Source organism: Hyperolius riggenbachi, chromosome 9, assembly GCF_040937935.1.
Source record: "Hyperolius riggenbachi isolate aHypRig1 chromosome 9, aHypRig1.pri, whole genome shotgun sequence".
In the NCBI taxonomy this organism is placed as follows: Eukaryota; Metazoa; Chordata; class Amphibia; order Anura; family Hyperoliidae; genus Hyperolius; species Hyperolius riggenbachi.
This window is the reverse complement of record NC_090654.1, coordinates 178,168,507-178,188,505: the sequence shown is the minus strand read 5'-3', so window position 1 is coordinate 178,188,505 and position 19,999 is coordinate 178,168,507. Positions and strand designations below refer to the sequence as shown.

The 19,999-nt window shown below is 40.9% G+C and overlaps 1 protein-coding gene across 2 annotated transcripts in view; it reads left to right on the top strand.

The window, feature by feature from the left end:
• Positions 1–19,999, top strand: part of CFAP20DC (CFAP20 domain containing) — a 498,588-nt gene that overhangs the window by 279,756 nt on the left and 198,833 nt on the right. The gene's annotated exons all lie outside the window — the stretch shown is intronic.

Sequence of the window (19,999 nt, the reverse complement as noted above, 5' to 3'; positions counted from 1 at the left end):
TTAACTTGTTGTCGATGAGTACTCCTAAGTCCTTCTCCAAGTTTGATGTTCCCAACTGTATCCCATTTATTTTGTATGGTGCTAGACCATTGGTACGACCAAAATGCATGACTTCTCATTTGTCAACATTTAATTTCATCTGCCATGTATGTGCCCATATAGCAATCCTATCCAGATCCTGTTGCAATATGACACTATCTTCCTGAGAGTTGATGATTCTGCACAATTTTGTATCATCTGCAAAAATAGCAACATTACTCACTACTGCATCTACTAGGTCATTAATAAATAAATTGAAGAGCACTGGACCCAGTACAGACCCCTGTGGGACCCCACTGCTAACAGTCTCCCATTTTGAGTACGATCCATTGACCACAACTCTTTGTTTTCTGTCCATTAGCCAGTTCCCTATCCATGCACACAAACTCTTCCCCAGTCCTTGCATCCTCAACTTTTGCACCAGACTTCTGTGGGGAACAGTGTTGAAGGCCTTTGCAAAGTCCAAGTATATCACATCTACAGCATTCCCAATATCCATATTAGCATTCACTACCTCATAAAAGCTGAGCATGTTAGTCAAACAGGACCTGTCTTTAGTAAACCCATGTTGATGCTGAGAAATAAGATTATTTTCTACTATGAAGTCATGTATAGTATCTCTTAGTAACCCCTCAGATACCACTGACTTGCATTAGATGTGCAACAGGCACAAATTTGAAAAAAATGTGCAATTCGCCTATGAATTCTCTCATGCGTGAAGGGGGCCTTAAAGGGAACCAGACACAAACTAAAGAAAAGATTTTATATATACCTGTGGCTTCCTCCAGCCCCATACGCAAGGATTGCTCCCACGCCGCCATCCACCGCTGCCTGCGACTACAAGAACCGACTCCCGTCACTGACATCATCGGAGCCAGCTACGAAGTGCGGCCTCTATGTATCTCTCCAGTGGCTGCTCCTACGCTAGACTGGCTCCAACTGAGGGAAGATCGGGGAGGCGGTTCTCGTGGCTGCGGGCAGCGTGGGAGCGATCCGTGCGTATGGGGCTGGAGGAAGCCCCAGGTATGTATAAAATCTTTTCTTTAGTTTGTCTCTGGTTCTCTTTAAGGTTAATTTTAAGGCCCCTTCCCCACTTGAGCGCATTGGGAAACATCAGTGGATGTGCAACCCCATTATAATATGCCATGCATTACAGTTCCGTAGCAAATAACAACACATGGATGGAGACAACAGACAGTGCAGTCCATCTATGCACTTCTGATGTCCCTGTGGATCGTGTCGCATTGCACTCCTGAAAACATGGTGGAAATCACAGTATGTGGGTAGGAGGCCTAAGCTGCATATACATGTCAGCTCAGATGTACGTACCGGTATATGTGTCTGTTCTTAAATACTGATTGGGCAGTAATGCTGCATCTAAGCCACCAAGCTAGGTAAAACTTACGCAATCTTTTAAAATGAAGTAGACATTGAATTCAATATAAACATCAAAGCTAACAAAAATCATTTATTGATTGGCTTTCTCTTATGCATGTAGGCTACACTACAGCCTGGGGGTAACTGGGGGAGCAGCCCCTGCGACTGCAGGGGGCCCAGAGGTGTGGGGGGCCCAAACTACTAACCTTCCCCTTCTCTTACACTCCAGATCAGGTGTTTTTGTTGCTACACTTGTTATGGGTGTGAAGATCCTGATGGCCCCACTTGTTTTATCACTCTTGTAAGATGGGTCACCAGGCTGTTAGGGCCACCAAGAAGAGGAAAAGGAAAGGTTGTGCACATTAAGTAGCCCCATCAAAGTTTTGCTGGGGGGCCCATGATTTGTAGTTATACCCCTGACTACAGCAGCTGCAATGAATCTTCCATCGCTGCCTCAATGCTGGATGAATGCTGCCTGGCACATTTCTGTGCTGCATAGCAATGTGTTCTGAAAATGCATTGCTGGATGTGTTTGCGTGCTCAGCACAATGCTGTCCTATTACAGTAAATGTTATTGAATGGGGTCAGCACTGAGACACTGAGCAATGCAGGTGCTGTGCGGTTCTGTAAAACTACCCTTAAGGTGGCCACTGGCCACGCACCATACCATTTTTTAAAATATCTTTTTAATTCAAGAATTGTATTTTTCCGATTGATTGTAACATTTCAAAAATTTGACTGATGTACCCCACACATATGTTACATTTCTCTCCAGTTACAAAAAAAAATGATTGAAAACTCAGAAAATGATTGCTCGTGTCTGTACATCAGGGAGTTGTAAATCTACCCTACACCATTCAATCCTCTATAATAATAGGCAACTGTCCCTGCGTAGCAGGGACAGTAGTCTCAGTGTAGCTGGGTCCGTGCTTTTTGCTAATGCACATGTGCGCAGCACGGACCCAGCCTCACACAGGGAGGATGAGAGGGACGCAGCCAGGTGGACATGCGAGCGGGCGGCCGGGTGTGCGGGGGGTGCGCGCGCACGGGTGTGCGGTGGGAGTGCGCATGCGTGCGGCAGGCTCGCGGAGACAGACCTAGCCCGTTTTTAAACGGGCTAAGGTCACTAGTGTTCATATAAATTGATCGGAAAAATCCAACATCCCTATCTTCTTTTATCGAATAAAAATAGGAAATTCCATCAGATTTCTCAAATGGATGAAAAAAAAAATTCTGTACAACCAATTGTTTTTATCAAATTGCCGTAACATTGGATCATTTTATTCTATGTTGTGTGGTCACCTTTAATGTGTTTACTGTCTCAGGTGAATGAGAAGATGTTTTTCAGCTGCCACAAACACAGATCTTGAACTGCTGACATTTTTGATCCCAGCTCTCAGATGTGTTTTTTGAAGGTGCCTATACACTTATCAATTTTCCCATTCCATTTCCAGCAGACTCAATCATTCTAAACCATTCTGCTGTGAATCAATTCAATTTAAATGTCCGCTCAATCCACATTCAATTGATTTTGATGAAAGTCTTGTTCGGGCAGGACAGAAGCTCTAGGTTGATTGTGGGTGGGGCTGGAGCAGCGGTAGATCGATGGCCAATAGCGTTGTACTGCAACAAACAACACAACAATATGGTGTGATTGATTTTCAATAGATTCCCTGCTGTAGTTTATTGAAAATTGGTGTGCTGTGTGTGGTAGGAATCGTTCATTTTGCCACATCGGTTTGTAATCCATAAGTGTATGGCCAACTTTAGCCACACAGTGTATTATCATCTGTAATAAGTTGTCAGTGAGAGTTACTGTATGCTATACTCCAACTGCATCCAGTTGTAGAGAAACTGTAATTTAAAGCTCTGAATTCTTAACCCTTAGAGTGAGGGAAAAAAAGCCCCGGTCTATGCAGGAATGGGACTATACATACACACATTTATCTCTTTGCTATAGGTTACCCTTTAAAATGCTGCCAGTTCAAATTAATATGTCACACAAGTCGATCTTTACTTTTCACCTAAAGAGCTCCCATTACCTTAGAGATGGATCACAATATCACACCCCACCTACTGAACGGTGTCCCCGGTACAGTTAATTATTCATCTGAACGTCTATTCTCAGTCTCCAGGCACAACTAGATTATTTAAGTCAGATGTGAATAAAACGATGCTCATATTTAAAAAAGAATTTTCCCTGCAATGATAAAGCCTTAGAGACATAGGATTTTCATTTTGTGAAATTGCCTGTGTGGGATTTCAACAAGCCGCTGCCTTTTCATCCCTCCCGTTCTGCCTCGCAGAGTGTTTCTTCCTTCCATCCTGCTCCGCGTGAGATTTCAGGTCAATCTAATAGAATTTATTTTATTTTAATTCAAAGCTTTTTCTTCAAAGTAGCTTGGGACAAGAATGATGTTCTTTGACCTCAGTGGTACAAATGCAGAATTATGAAATGTATAAAATGTACTTTGCGTATGTGTAAACAGATAGGAAAATGTCTCCTAACAGGCAATCATTTAATAACACTGGAGAGAGCCCTCCGTACTCCATAATCATGTGAGATCAGAATATTAATGACTTTAGTGCAGGGGTCAGTTATTTTTCTTAAAGTGAACCTGAAGTGAAATATTGCATGATGAGATTACCGTGTTTATGTATAGCACTAATCCTAATTCGAACTGTCCTGGAATCCCATGTTCTTATTTTTAGTGTTAAGACTTAAAATAATCAAGGCTTGCAGATGAGGTTCTCTCACTGCTGCCCACTCCAGTATGTGTTTTTAAAAGATTTCCTATAGATGATTAATTGCCTATTGAACTTTTCTCCTCATTTCTCTTGCTGCCAGAAGTTTTTATGTTCTCCCTGTGTCTGTGTGGGTTTCCTCTGGACACTCCAGTTTCTTCCCACATCCCAAAAATATACAGATGATTTAATTGGCTTCCCCCTAAAATTGGCCCTACACTATGATACATACACTACACTATACAATGATACATACACTACACTATACATAAATAGACATATAACTATGATAGGGATTACATTGTGAGCTCCTCTGAGGGACAGTTACCGTAAGTGACAAGACAATGGGCTTGATTTACAAAACGGTGCTAACTACAGCACTGGCCCTTAGCACGTCTAAACTCAGTTTAAATGTGAGAAGTAGTGATCGTGCGCAAAGTACCGCGCGCAAAGTTTTGCGCGCGCACTGCACAGAGCGCAGGGCGCTCCGCGCGAAGTGCCCACTAAAGCCTATGGGACTTAGCGCGTGCATAGGACTTTGCGCGCGGTACTTAGCGCACGATCTGATTGAGAAAACTGGTGCTAACCTACTTAGCACCCTGGTTAGCGCGCCTTAAGACTTTAGACGTGCTAAGTAGGTTAGCACCTCTTAGTAAATCAAGCCCAATATATTCTGTACAGCGCTGTGGACGATGTGGGCGCTATCGAGATATATAATAATAATCTTATCATGTGCCATTGAGAGAATAAACAATTCAAATCTGCAGTACTAATGGAAGGTAGTACAATTTGAAATAAGAGAATGTGTGGTCATCACTAATTATTAATTAGACAGTAACATTTTCCATTTGGAAATACTGATCACTTTGAAGTGCAATTTTTACTAATGATGACCTCTGACTATTTGGTCTTTTAGGAAGCAGAAAAGCGCCTCAGAAGCTGGGATACCGCCATAGACGCCCATGCTAACTTTGGTTACAGGGGGAAATTTGGGCACCAGAGGCACCCGATAAAATAGCAGTTCTGCTGCCTCTGCTGTGATGTTATGATAGGCTTGTTGTGCAATGAAATTTCACCCTTATATATTAAAAAATTGGCCGGCATGTGTCACTGATTCACATGTCATTTTGGAATTCAACATTATCAAAAATTATCTTTGCATCTTTGGACGTCAGTAAACTTAAGTGCCATCTGTAAAGTTGTCCTAATAAAACTCCATTAATTCCCCTCTTTTTGTATGTGTATCTGGTTGTTTCTGCAGATAAAACCAAGACATTAAATGTAAAAAAAAAAGAAAGAAAGAATGAAAAATTATTTAAAAAATGCCAATGTCACATATACATCTTAACTGAGGGGACAGATTTATTTAGCAAAAAAGTGGAACAAGACTACGTCCAGGAACCATGCGCGCTACCGCGTGCTCCCGCGGCCGATCGCGCGCGTGCACGCGCACTCCCGGCCGCGGATTCGGTAGCCAGGGAATCAATGTATCGGGTTAGGGTGCCCGATCACTGATTCCTCTCCCCCGCTGAAAAAGCGACAGCTTCTCTCGGAAGCTGCGCCTTTTCTGGCCGTTCCCTCCCCGATGCGCCACTCTAAGTGTGTGTTACGCTTAGAGTGACGTCATGTAAACAAACTCATGGCCGCCATCTTGTGGCCAAAAAGTAATACTACAACTGAAAATAAAAATAAATTAAAATGAACACACATTTACATTATAAATCTATTGTTTACCCCCCACCCTCCCAAAACTACCCAAATAAAATGTTTACTATAAAAAAAAAAACATTACAATAAAAAAAAAAAAAAACATGTAAATATTTACCTAAGGGTCTAAACTTTTTAAATATCAATGTAAAGATGAAATATTTCTATATTTTTTTTTATTTTAAACTTGTTAATAGTGATAGATGCAAAATGGAAAAAATGCACCTTTATTTCCAAATAAAATATTGTCGCCATACATTGTGATAGGGACATAATTTTAACGGTGTAATAACCGGGACATATGGGCAAATACAATACGTGACTTTTAATTATGGAGGCATGTATTATTTTAAAACTATAATGGCTGAAAACTGAGAAATAATGAATTTTTCCATTTTTTTCTTATTCTTCCTGTTAAAATGCGTTTACAGTAAAGTGGCTCTTAGCAAAATGTACCCCCCAAAGAAAGCCTAATTGGTGGCGGAAAAAACAAGATATAGATCAGTTCATTGTAATAAGTAGTGATAAAGTTATAGGCTAATGAATGGGAGGTGAACATTTCTCACGTGAAAACCACGGAACCTGAATGGGTTAATGACTGAGGACCATATGCAATTCACTTTTTCACCTGAGTTTAGCCTAGGTGATGTTTTCACAACTTGTAAATAAAATGGCTTTTAAACCACCAGCAAGCAAACAAATACTCAAAATTATTTTGACACTAGTTTTTCCCCTGCTTTTTGGTACTTTCTTTCCATTGCAAAGTGCTAAAAAGTTGTTTTAAATCGAAGATGAAAAATGATCTCCTATGAGAAAAAGTAGCAGTAGGGTATTGTACCGTGTTAGCCATCAGTAAAGGCAAGAAGTTTTAAACCAGGATGATACCATTTATTGGCTAACTAATAATGAATAAAAATAAGCAAGCTTTCGGCCTTGCAGCCTTCGTTTGGCTATCGTCAGGATATAAGCCAGACGAAGGCTGCAAGGCCGAAAGCTTGCTTATTTTTATTCATTTTTAGTTAGCCAATAAATGGTATCATCCTGGTTTAAAACTTCTTGCTATGAGAAAAAGTGAATTGCATATGGCCCTGAATCTCATATTTCAAGATAGAATTGACCTTTAAAATTCCATTCTCATCCATGCTCAGGCTGTAAGCAGAGGTGCCCACAGCCTGGTGGCACAAGCTGCCATAGATGGATGTGCTAGGAGTGTAGGGTGCTGTAGAGGCCTCCCTGAAGATAAGTGCATGTGTTTTGGACAAGCAGGTCTTTAAAGTACACTAAGGGCCCATTCACACTTGAGCGTTTTGCCGGCGATTTCGGCAAAACGCTCAAATGCTAGTGCTTTTCAAAGCGTTAGGGTAATAAAAGTCTATGGGCCCGTTCTCATTTTTGGCGATTTGCGCTAATCGCCACAAATCGCCCAAAACCGCTAAACGCAAACCCGTAGCCTGCACCATTTTCAGGTGATTTTCCGCGATTGCGGTTTAGTGCTATAGAAACGCAAAACGCGATTGCTAAAAAATCGCCAGGTGTGAATGGTGATTTTTTGCCGTTAATCGCCAGAGCAAAACGCTAGCAAAATCGCTAGCGTTTTGCAATCATCAAGTGTGAATGGGCCCCTAAAGTTTAGAAGATCCATGCATATCATTCCCTTGTGATATCCTGAAATACAAGTGTTAAATAAAAACACACATGCTGTTTCTTACATTCTGTTTTACCCATTCACATTAAGCAAACAAACAAAAAACTGTAGTTCATTTATGCTGCCTGCTCACTTCTATGTGATTACCCTTCACCCATTCCCTTCTGATGACTCATGCTGTCTTCTCTCCACCTAGACAGAGTGAATCATCAGCAGGGAGTGAGAAGTGATCACATGGGTGTCAGCAAGTTCAGCTGTTTCTCTTACTACTTTGTGTTAGAAATATGTTTTTTTAAATAGACAGATAGAAAAAGATTTCCAGGGTAATAAACTATATTTTTACTGGGATTTAACACACTTCTGCTTTAGGATATAACAGTGGATGTGCATGTATGATTTCACTACAGGGTTACTTTAATTTCATAGTTGGAACTACACTGAATCCTCTTGCCATCTAATTTGTTGGAATGCTGAAATCAGAGGCTAGTCCATGCAATTTTCATTTATTTAAATAGGACAATGAATGCGATTGCATGGAGAATCTCCTGGGACCTGTCCCCACAGATAATCCATACATCTCATCTGAAAGGTTAGTGTATTTGTGGAACAGGTTTGGAGCAGATCTGAAGGATGTAATTACTGCTTGCAAATTATCCAGGATTTAGGTTACATTTCTTAATTTCCTGCTTAGAGAACACATTTGCTGCATTTACATAAACGCGCCAGCTTTCCGGGTCCGGATCTGAGTAAGTCGAGAACCTTTTGACATCAACATGCGTCTATTTCTGATATCAGCCGACCTTTACAGACAAGGCCCAGAATTTCTTAAGACACATGAAGATTATTCCAAGCTGAAAGTTTAGTGTAATTTCACCTTTGAGCAAGTTTCAAGTGATAAATGCAAAAAAGCACAATGTCACCAGTTTTTAATTGCTCCTTCATTTTTAAATGTTCTCCTCCTTTTTTGACAGATTCACCACTTGACTAGAAAAAAATAAGGCCTGTTGAGCACCAGAGTCTTTTCTTGCTGTAGCATATTTTTAAACTTGCTGCAGCATATTGGGGTTACTATTTAACCCTCCATGCAAAAAATGGCTCGACCATTCTGACATTCTCTGTCCCTAATCCCCTGATTAGCCTTATACTCTATTCTCACCACCAATCCTATGTATTAAGGTACACATGTCTAGGTACACACTCTACATCAGAGTTCCTCAATCTTGTCCCCACGGTCCACCAATAGTACATGTTTTGTAGGGAGCAACAAACATTCGCAGGTAGGGTAATTAGTGTGTCAGCAGAGCTGATTGGCTACCTCTGTGCATTTTCACAAAACATGCACTGTTGTGAGCCTTAAAGAGAAACCGTAACCAAGAATTGAACTTCATCCTAATCAGTAGCTGATACCCCCTTTCCTATGAGAAATCTATTTTTTTTTCTCAAATGGATCATCAGGGGGCTCTGTATGGCTAATTTTGTGATGAAACCCCTCCCACATGTGATGCCAGCGCCTCACAGCAGTGAGGTACTGACATCACACTGTGGGAGCCTTGTTGCATTGTGGGAAATAACAGCTGTTTCCAACTGCCCAAAAAAGCAAGCAGCATCTCCTTCCAGTGACATCACCTGCCAGCAGTAAAAATGTCACCATGTGATAAATGTCTGAATGTAAATTAGGGGAAGGAAAGATTTTACAGTGAGCAAACACTGAGCAAATCATTTATACATAATCATTGTAAAAATTAAGCACTTGGCCATTTAGGACCTTCTCAGCTGAGAATCTAGCATGAGTACAGGTACCCCTGAAGTCACTTTAGCAACTATGATAATGTCCAAGTGATACCCAACCAAGTGATATCCAACCTCCCTCACCCTCCTTTGCCCTCCATCATAGCCTATAGGTTAGTGATGCATCTGCACAGCACTCGCCACTGAACTATCCCACCTTCAGTATCTCACACTATTCTTAGCTTATCACCAACCTCACCCCAAAACACCTTTTTTAACCATGTACTGAAATTTCAGTACACCTTTTATAAGAGCAACATTTTTTTTCCCTTATAATGTGGCAGGATACTCAATATACAGATGTCCAGCTGCCCACAGAAGTGACTGACTGATTGGGTGATGCAGTTACTTCCTGCTTAAAGGGGAACTGTCGCAAACATTTTAAAATTTAAAACACATACAAATAAGACGTTCATTTCTTCCAGAGTAAAATGAAGCATAAATTACTTTTCTCCTGTGTTGCTTACAGGAGGTAGTAGAAATTTAGACATTACTGACAGGTTTTGGGTTAGTCCATCTCTTAATGGGGGATTCTCAGTATAGCCTTTATTATTTATATAGACAATCCCTGAAAAAGAGTTATAAAACGGTGCTGACCAGCCTCCGTGCTCGCTGCACACTTTTCTGGCAGTTGGACTGAAGTGCTTTTAAAAATAAAGAAAACCCTCGAACCCCCCATGAGAAGATGGGCTAGTCCAAAATCTGTCAGTAATGTCAGATTTCTACTACTTATTATAAATGCCAGCAACATAAGAAAAGTCATTTATGGCTCATTTTACTCTGGAAGTAATTTACTTCTTATTTGTATATGTTTACATGTAGTTTAAATGTTAAGATTTTTGCAACAGAGGTCCTTTAACATACTTATTTCCTTTTCTCAGTGAACAGCTCTTTATTCCTCTTTTGCAAACAATAAACTGTTCAAATATGATTTAAATAATTTAGAGAAAAGGCACAGTCGGTTCTACATGGCAGTGCCCTCAAACAAGATAACCACACCCACGTAGGGAACATAAATCACCAAAGTAATAAAGACAAGATAGTATTATGAGCACGTATGCTGTTTCAAGATGCAGGCAAAGTCATATTTTATTTTTATGTACATTGTATGTATGCCCAGTTTTACTTTAAACCTTCATGATCCCACAACCCTGGTGTTTTTTTTTCTGGTCTTAACCCTAAACTTAAAGTAAGGCTGCTGTGTCTGTCACTATAAAAAAAAGTCTGCTGACATAACCCTTGACTTATGAAGTACTGAGCAGTGAAGAACCTTAGTGATCAAACAAACATGGACTGGATTAAAATACTTTCTGCTATTAACTGTCAAATGTTTCCAACCTTTCCTTGTGTAAAATCAGATCATGGTAAGGCTTGCTAAGGCTAGGTCCACAGTGGTTCTTCGCATAACGCAAGTGTTACAATGTGTGTGAAGTGGAATGGAGACTGGACATAGATTTTAATTCAAAGCCTGCATGCTGCAAGTTAGAATAACTGGATCAGTTACAACGCAGTATTGTGAGCAGGCTCATAGAATTGTATGGGCAGTGAGATGACATGCAGAACTATTCTGCAATTCCACTGATTGCTGTGAACGGGGCCTAAAAGGCAAGTGAAATGAAATAGTATTTGTGTAATTGCAGTGGCGGCCACTCACCTGCAGTGATAGGTTTGTTTAACAAATTTATGACAAACTGCTGCATAATTATACAATTGTATGGCTGCTATTTCACTAACCTAATGCTGGGTACACACGTTGCAATTTCTCGCTCGATCCACAGGATTGATCGGGATCAATCGATTATTTCCAACATGTTCGATCGGGTTTTGATAGATACAGCCGTCGATTTTGCATGTTAAGTATGCAAAATCAAAGGCTGTATTGATCGAAAACCGATCGAACATGTCGGAAACAATCAGTCGATCTGGATCGATCACGCGGATCAAGCGGGAAATCTCAACATGTGCATCCAGCATTAGGACAATTCTAACTGCGATCTGATATGATGCTTGTGCTGGGTTCAATTTTTTTATTTGCTTAATAAAGGATCCAGTCCAGGTCTGTTGGATCGAAATGGCTCTTCAATAGAAATGGTCTTATTGCACAGTCAAGAAGTGCTGATGTTAACCTTGCATTGGGCCCATGCGTTTGGCCTTTATTTCCCCTATACTGAAATATATATATTTGCTGCAGGTGATCTTTGGCTGTTTATACTGTATATTAAAGGGAATTTGAGGTGAGAGACATATGGAGGCTGACATATTTCTTTCTTTTTAAGCTATACCAGTTGCTTGGCAGCTCTGCTGATCAATTTGACTGCAGTAGTGTCTGAATCACAACAGACACACCTGATTTGTTGCATGCTTGTTCGGGGTCTATGGCCAAAAGTATTAGAGGCTGATGATCAGCAGGATAGCCAGGCAACTGGTATTGCTTAAAAGGAAATAAATATGGGAGCCTCCATATACCTCTCACTTTAGTTGTCCTTTAAGGGAGTAGATAAAACTACAGTTTTAACCAGCTATTTTTACGTTATTTGTTTGGATTCATTTTCCAAGCTTCAGCTGCAACACTCTCCGGTGAGTCTACTGAAACCCTACTGGAGGTCTCTCTTCACATGTCGAGGGCTCTATGGGACGCCATTACAAAGTAACACTGATTAATAGATTGGTGGCGGTAGGATTATACCAACCATTACACACTAAGCAGTTTAGGTCTGGATAAAAGATAACACCAGCAGGCAGGCATGATGTTGGCAGACTTTAAGAAGCCTACATCCTGTTTAAATACATTTACCGCTACAGCACAATGACTGTCTGAGTGCAAATCACTTATTTGTCTCATTTAATAGTTCAACCTCAAACTGTCAAATTGGTTTACATAGTAACTTGTTTGGATCAAAAGAAGAAACGAAAGAAAATGTACTGCTTTCTGCTTTTGACAGGATAGAGCACCACTTTACATTTCTCGTTGGACATTTACAGTTTTAAAGCGATAGAGATCAATTTGATTTTATCATTTCAGCAGAGGTCTATCAGAGTGACAAGGGATGAGTTTTAAAGATAATCTGTACTCTAAAATTCTTACAATAAAAAGCATACCATTCTATTCATTATGTTCTCCTGGGCCCCTCTGTGCTGTTTCTGCCACTCCCTGCTGCAATCCTGGCTTGTAATTGCCATTTTTATGCAGTGTTTACAAACAAAAGACATAGCAAGTGATAGGCTGAGAGTAGCTCAGTGTGTGAGTCATACAGAGTGTGCAGGGGGCCTGGAGAGGGTGTGTATAGCTTTGATCCAATCACAAGCAACACAGCACATTCCTGCCTGACTGCCTCAGCCTGACAGAGCCGACAGAGGAGAGAAGATTAGATCATTTAACAGAGATAATACAGCCACTGTGCAACTAGGAAAGGCTGCAGTTAGACAGAGCACATTAGAACAGGTATAGGAACTTATAGGATAGTAGAAATAAGGCTCAAAATTTTGTTACAGAGTCTATTTAAAAGAAACCTTTTAAAAGAAGACGGTTTATGGAGGCTGCCATCTCTCTTTCCTTTTAGGACTTGTTCCTACTAAACATGTTACAGTCCACATTAGAATACATGACTTGCAGTCAGTGGCGTAACTAGAGGGAAGCAGCCTGTGATCACAGGGGTGCCAAGAGCTGTGGGGGGCCCCAACTACTAACCTTCCTTTTCTCCGATATAGGGGACTCTACTTCAGATCAGGTGTGTTTGTGGCTACACTTGTAATGAGTGTGTAGATCATGATGGCCACACTTGTTTTATGACCTTTGTGAGATGGAGGTCAGCTTCAGCACAGTCAGTGGCTGCCTGCACCTCAGGGGTCCACTGGCTGCAGTAGAGTCTGTATCTCCTGCTCCTCGGGAGATAACCTTTTCTTACTGTTGCACCAAACACTTTACCACATTAGGTGTCCTGTGTCAAGCTATACTGGTATTATTGGTGATTCTGCAGATCACACATAATCGGGTATAGCATCTGTATTATTGGTGATACTGCAGATCACCAATAATCAGAAATACTCTGTGTGCTGACACCAATCATTACACCTACGCTCTGCTCTCACCATCCTCCTCCCTGCCACGGCAGCTTGACGTCGTCACCACAGCAAGCCCCACCCATGGCATTGTAACTACTTGCTGTTTTATTCTGGGAAAATAGCTGTATTTGTATTTTAATATGAGCAAAGAGCTGTGTTTGGTGTTTAAACTATTGAATATGCAGTGTTGATTTTTCCCATAAAATGCTTTAGTCTGTGTCTCTCTCTATAGGACTTTGGCCCAGAGGTACCCCAAGTCTTCTGTATCCATAGCAATGTCCCTGATCCTTGTTGTATATACCCGGAAGGGGGGACGGTTGTCATCCCTAAAAAAATGCCAGTTGAAACACCAGTTTGTAATATTTCCTTAGAATGGTAAGACATCACGTATGCAAGAGTTCTGTGGCTAGGAACACTTGCTGATTCAGAGGTCAAAAGAAGATTTCCAGACATATTTATGTTAACAGTAAGGTTATGTTAACTCAGATAACCATTCTTTACGATTGTGGTGAGCAGAAAAGAATGCACACCCCCATTGCTTGTTCCATTCTTGTCATCCGACGAATACAGGATAACCAAAACTGGACAAACTCTACTAGAAAAACATAGCTTGGTCTGATACATCTCAACTTTTTCCTAGGCAGACAATATGGTCAATGGGTCAGATTTATCAAAGCATTTTTTAGCATTTAGATTTATCAAAGCATTTTTTCTTCTTAAACAGTTCTAACCAGCAGTGGGACTATTCTGCATTATAATACGAAACTTCCTAAATCCTACTTAATAGTGGCAGTTTAGCATGAATTTCTAGCGCTGCACTACAATGAAGAAAAATGCAAATCCATCCCTAAACTGTGACAGATTAAAAAGTGCTTATAGAGTAACTGTTAGGTATGAAAAACAAAATCAATTCTCTATTTCTATCTGTTGATCATATAAAAGGAATGCTAAAAAGGCAATGCATAACTTTAAAAACAATCTTACTTTTTTATTGCAGAGATTAATCCTCATGTCCCCATCTCCTTAGTACGAAGCCAGTAATCAGCCACAATGGAGAAGTTGCAGTTCAGGCTGGGGCGGGGGGAGTTTCTGCACAGACACAGCTAGTTCAGCCTGATTGGCTGCAGCCTGTGTCACTCTCACTCCTTTTCCTCTCATTGGTTGCCTCCCATGACTGTCCGTGTCTGCCCCCTCCCCACACTCCAGCCCGACAGGCATCTCCGCTGATTATTGTGGGCAGCCAGTGACTGCATCGCATCCCTGCTACCATTTCCTTAGGGATTCCCTGCATAACATTTACAATCAATGATTCCTATTGGTGTGGGGAGGAGATGGGAGTAAGGGAAGAAATTACATCACCATTGGCTTCAGCTGGAGGGAGTAAAGATGGCCCCTGCCAGCGAACAGAATTCTCTCCATTTACCTTTTTTATTTTATAAAGTTCACTGAAATCAACACTTGGACCGTGCAATACACATATTATGTAAGTAGAGATAGTATTTATCTACTTATATATGCCATTTTTTTATCTGGCATAGTATGGCTGACAGCTCTTCTTTAATAGCAGTTCTACAGGTAGTGCAGCAGTACAGGATAGGCATGATTTGTGAAGGGCTCCTCCCCCCTGCTGATTTCCTTACTCAGAGCCTGTCAGTATCAATACAGCAGATGTATTGGATACCTTAGCAACAACAATTTCCCACACACTGCACTGTCTGAGAGACTTTCCTAGCTCCTTCTATTTCACAGCAGTTTTAGAAGGAAACTGCACTATCTAGTTATTTCTTAAGATGACTGAGACAATTCTGCACGAATTTCTAAAAACATACCAATATTTCGTCTCAGACTTGTTTGATAAATGTCCCCCAGTATATTGAAATGGACACTTTGGTCATGAGTTGCACTGAGGAAAGTTGAGTGTGCCATAGATGCCCATGAAAATACCGACTACAGCTGGAAATTTGGTGGTGTGGGGTGCCTAAACTCTGCAGAGTTCCGCTTCAGTGTTGTGAAACTCTGCAGGAAGTATGGCGGGCATGCTGGGAACTGTAGCCAAACCCAGGTGCAAAATAGCAGTGAGTGCTGGATGGTTAGCGTTAGGAGTAGGTGGGGGAGGGTGGTTAGTGCTAGACATAGATAAGGGAGGGTTCTTGTTAGGCATCAGAAGGGGAGGGTTCATGTTAGGCACCAATAGGGAAGAGTAGTTGTTAGGCATAGATAGGGAAGGGTTCGTATGAGAGTTAGGATACAGAGGGGCATAACAGAATATCAGTAAAATTACCTATATTCTACTATAGCAGATAGTACAAGATCAGTAAAATTACCTATATTGTACTATAGCAGATAGTACAAGATCAGTAAAATTACCAATATTCTACTATACCGGATAATAGAATATCAGTAAAATTACCAATATCCTATTACCACTATTTTTGTGCCCATTTTCCTCACGCCACTTTTGCATAGACACCAATATATGGTGTCAGTATCCTGAATCCATGGACCCAACCCTCCTTGGTTCTACCGGTGGAAAGCTACCAGCCAGCAGCTAAGCTACTGCTTATAATTAACACTAATCAACATGATTTCTTTAAAAGTTTGCCTTGTCAGTGTTGGTCTTAGTTAAGCATTAAACACAAATAATAAGCATGACAGCAAGAAAAGTTGTGTTTTAAAAAGTTATATCAGTTCCCTTATAGAAGTGAAGTTTCATTCTAAATACCAGCATAAACAACAGTTGCAAGCTTGTAAAAGTTCCCTGAGTGTTTGCTTGTAGTTAATAAATGGTGAAAAATTATAAGAGAAAAAAGGAGATGGTACCATGTTGTCTACTGGCAACATCCAATGAAAATATGTTGATTTCAGTGTAAGAAGTGGTCTTCACAGTCCATTAGTGCAGTCTTTTTAAAATGAGCTTTCAGCAGTGTTAACATGGGCAGCCGGTTTGGAAGTATCCAGCCTGAATACCATTAGGGCCATATGCACGGCCTCCTTAGAAACACATTGCAGGGAGAGCTCTGGGGAAATCAGCCGTCCGCAATATACATATACAAGATACAGTTCATCTGGTAAAGTCTATTCATGTGTCTGGCACAGGTTTGTGCTTGAATATTTAACAAGCAAGTGAAGCCACGCTCTGAAGACTCGCTGCTTTCCGAGAGATTTCACTCCCTGGTTAAACAAACCCGTAATAAAGCCACCACTTTGTGTGCAAGATGTGTGTATAAATGGAAATATACTAATAATAAGGTATAACTGGCTAATCTCCAAGCACAGTACCAAGCAGGGAATAAGATCTGTCAATGGAAGTTTTTATCTTACACTTATACTGCAGGCAGACAGCTAAATATATAGGTAAATTAAATATATTGGATCTGCTAGCCTTATCTACTAAAAGGGGTCGCGTTTTTCTCCAGCCACGTATTTGGTACCCACAACTAAATGTGCAGCATAGATGAGTCCAATACCTCAGCAGTCCCCTGCTATTAAGCAACAAAAAACATTCCCAGCCTCTTGTTCCTGAATTTTATGCTGAATCCCAGGTGACCTTGATATTTTAAACCATCTCTATCTTGTCTTTTACTAGGAATGGTCGGAAATACCCATTTCCACTTCTGTGGAAATTCCAATTTCCGCCAATGCCGATTTCTGTTTTTCTGATTTTCATTTTTCCAATTTCCAAGGAGTATTTTATTTGTCATTTTGCGCATCAGAGAAATTGCAAAAAAATTGCAAAAACTGAATCTTGTGATTGAGCTAAAATTATTGAGCTAAAATTACAGCAGTAATTCAATTTTTGCGGAACAATTCTGCATTCTCTAATTGGTCCAATGCATCCGAATTTCAGTTCCTGCGGAATCTAACTTTTAGATTGCCTGCATAGCATCCTTATTACTTGGTTACCAGATACAAATAAAGAATTGATTTTTTATTTTATGCCCGACAGTTATTCTTTAAGAATGTTTATACTTTACAGGTGTATTCTAATTTTATCTAAAATAGAATCCTTCATGTTTACACATTTATGATTTACAAACTTACAATAAGCAGTTATTATCAACCAATCATATTTCACCACTTCTAAGACAGTGATTACATAAGTGATGAAATTAAATTTAAACCTAGTTTACTTAGTTGGGTTCCATGCAGACACCTAAACTTTATAACATGCATAGTCCCACAGTGGGCAGAATTAGAGGTACTGATACATTTATTCAGTGGTCTGCTCCTCCACATTGCCTGGTTTACAAATGCAACAGCAAGCGACAGGCACAGATATCAAAAAGTAATCAGTGCCACTGAGAGGCAGGGGCGTAGCAATAGGGGGTGCAGAGGTAGCGACCGCATCGGGGCCCTTGGGCCAGAGGGGCCCCGAAGGGCCCTCCCTCAACTACAGTATTAGCTCTCTATTGGTCCTGTGGGCCTAATAATCACTTCTATAGGTACTTTAAATAGTGGTAACCATTAACAAACTGTTCCCCATCCCCTTCTTGCACCTCTGACACTGTAGTTGCCATTGGCAGGTTTTGGTGCGCTGTAGCAATTGTTATGTATAGAGTGCTTGGGGGGCCCCATTGTAAAACTTGCATCGGGGCCCACAGCTCCTTAGCTACGCCACTGCTGAGAGGATTTATCTGGTGACCCCTGCCACCTCTGGACTTCCTCCAAACATCTAGAATGAGGTCCAGGGCGATCAGGAGGACACCTCCCACCCCACCTTCAACCTCTTCATAGCCACTGCTACAGGACCATCCCCACCAAAACCACCAGACACATCCTCCTGAACTCAAGCCCCTTCACCAGCTAAACCTCCCAGACTCTCCCTCCAGCCTCTCTGGAGTCTCTTTAGTAAACCTGCCTATTTTCTATATGCACGTCCTCAATGTTTGCTATTCACTGATGTTATTTGCACTATGACCAATGCTGTGTATGTCAGGTGCGACATCTGTGGTACTTGCCAAATAAAGTTGATCCTGATTCTGAGTTAAGCCGCACACACATGCTCAACAAAAGTCTTTTACTATAAAAACTTTACAAACAACTACTATTAAAAAAGTTGTAAAGATATGTCTTGGCGTGCAAACAACTATTATTCACAAAGAACGGCTTGACGGACAACTTGACAAACAACTACAAATTTAAATATTGGCCTCGATTCATAAAAGGCTGTGCGATAAAAATTTCTGGTCGTTAAAATACCGCATTTGATATTTTAGACTTTTGTGTGCTAATTCATAAAGATTTTCACAGGTGCGTTTAAAGTTCGGTAAATTACCGAAGCCAATTGAGTGGTAACAGCAGCAATGTGGAGCTGTCTGTCTTTTGTTACATGCTGTTACATGCAGTGAGGGCATTACAATAGTAAGAGGCAACCCTTTAGGATGCACGTTTGTTATACTGCCTATGCTCGCTCTGAATCTCTGTCCATTAGTCTTTCTTAACATTTTATTTAATTGCCACAGCTTAGATGAACTCCAAGAGACTTTACATATGTCATACTTAAGTGATTTTACCCAGTAGTTTGTCTGCATATTCAAACAGGAACTGAATGGGTTACATGCTGAAGGGTTTCTGGGGAAATCTGTTTTGTTCCAATTCTCTGCTGGCTGTCGGGGGCTAGAAAAGTTTTGTATTGCTGAGAAGCCAGCAGGTCCTATCAAAATCCAATCAGGAAACAGGGGTTGTTTCTATTGGCTCCTTGCTCCTATCAGTCACAGCTTTCTCTGCTTCTGCTTGTGTGAGTCACACTTCCCTGCACAGACTCACACAGACTTCGCAGTGTTATGATCACACCAGAGGTGGAGGTAATTATTGTGGGTATTACTGCTTGTTGTAGGCTTTATGAATTTACATTTGCTGACATTTACTGACATGTGTTAAGGTATTTACCGCACAAGTAAGTAATTTACCTCACTGCTCGGTAATTTCAGTTTTTCATGCAGTAACAGCGTTTATGAATTGACACTTTCTTAAGTGCTTGGTAAAGTTAGCTGTTTTCTACATTACTGAATGCGCAGTGGCATAGTTACCATAGGGCTGCAGGTGCTTACAGAACCGGCTGTAGCCATAGCTAGGGGTGCTACTCTGGTGCTCAGCCATTGTGTTCTTCCACCTGGGACCTTTTTTCATAGTTTGGGAAACATTAGGGAAAATAGCAGCAGGCAGTGCAGGGGACTGTACTACTTGTATCGCCCCTCCCCCTTCCTGTCCCGTGGGCAATGTGTCTCCTCATGTAGAGCAGCAGGGTGAGTAGAGAGAATGATTGTTGTGCTGCAGCAGGGACATTAGCAGGGAGAGGTTGTGTTTAGTCCTTCAGAAGTTGCCTGTCATTAGTAGCCATGTGCACTGGCTGCTCTAATACCAGAGTGCCATGGACTATTGATTATTTATCCTGAGCAGAGTAATTAATCAATAATGCAGGGCAGTCTGCTGTTGCATAAGCCAGTGAACAGGTGCTGACAGCAGATTTCTGTAGTGAGCAAAGAAGCAAGGTCCAGGCAAATTAGCTTGATTGCAGGCAATATTATCTATTTTACCAGCTCCCTCTTCCACCCTGTTGTCTTCCCCATGACCCTACCCTATTATTATTATTATGTATTTATATAGCACTGACATCTTTTGCTGCACTTTACAGAG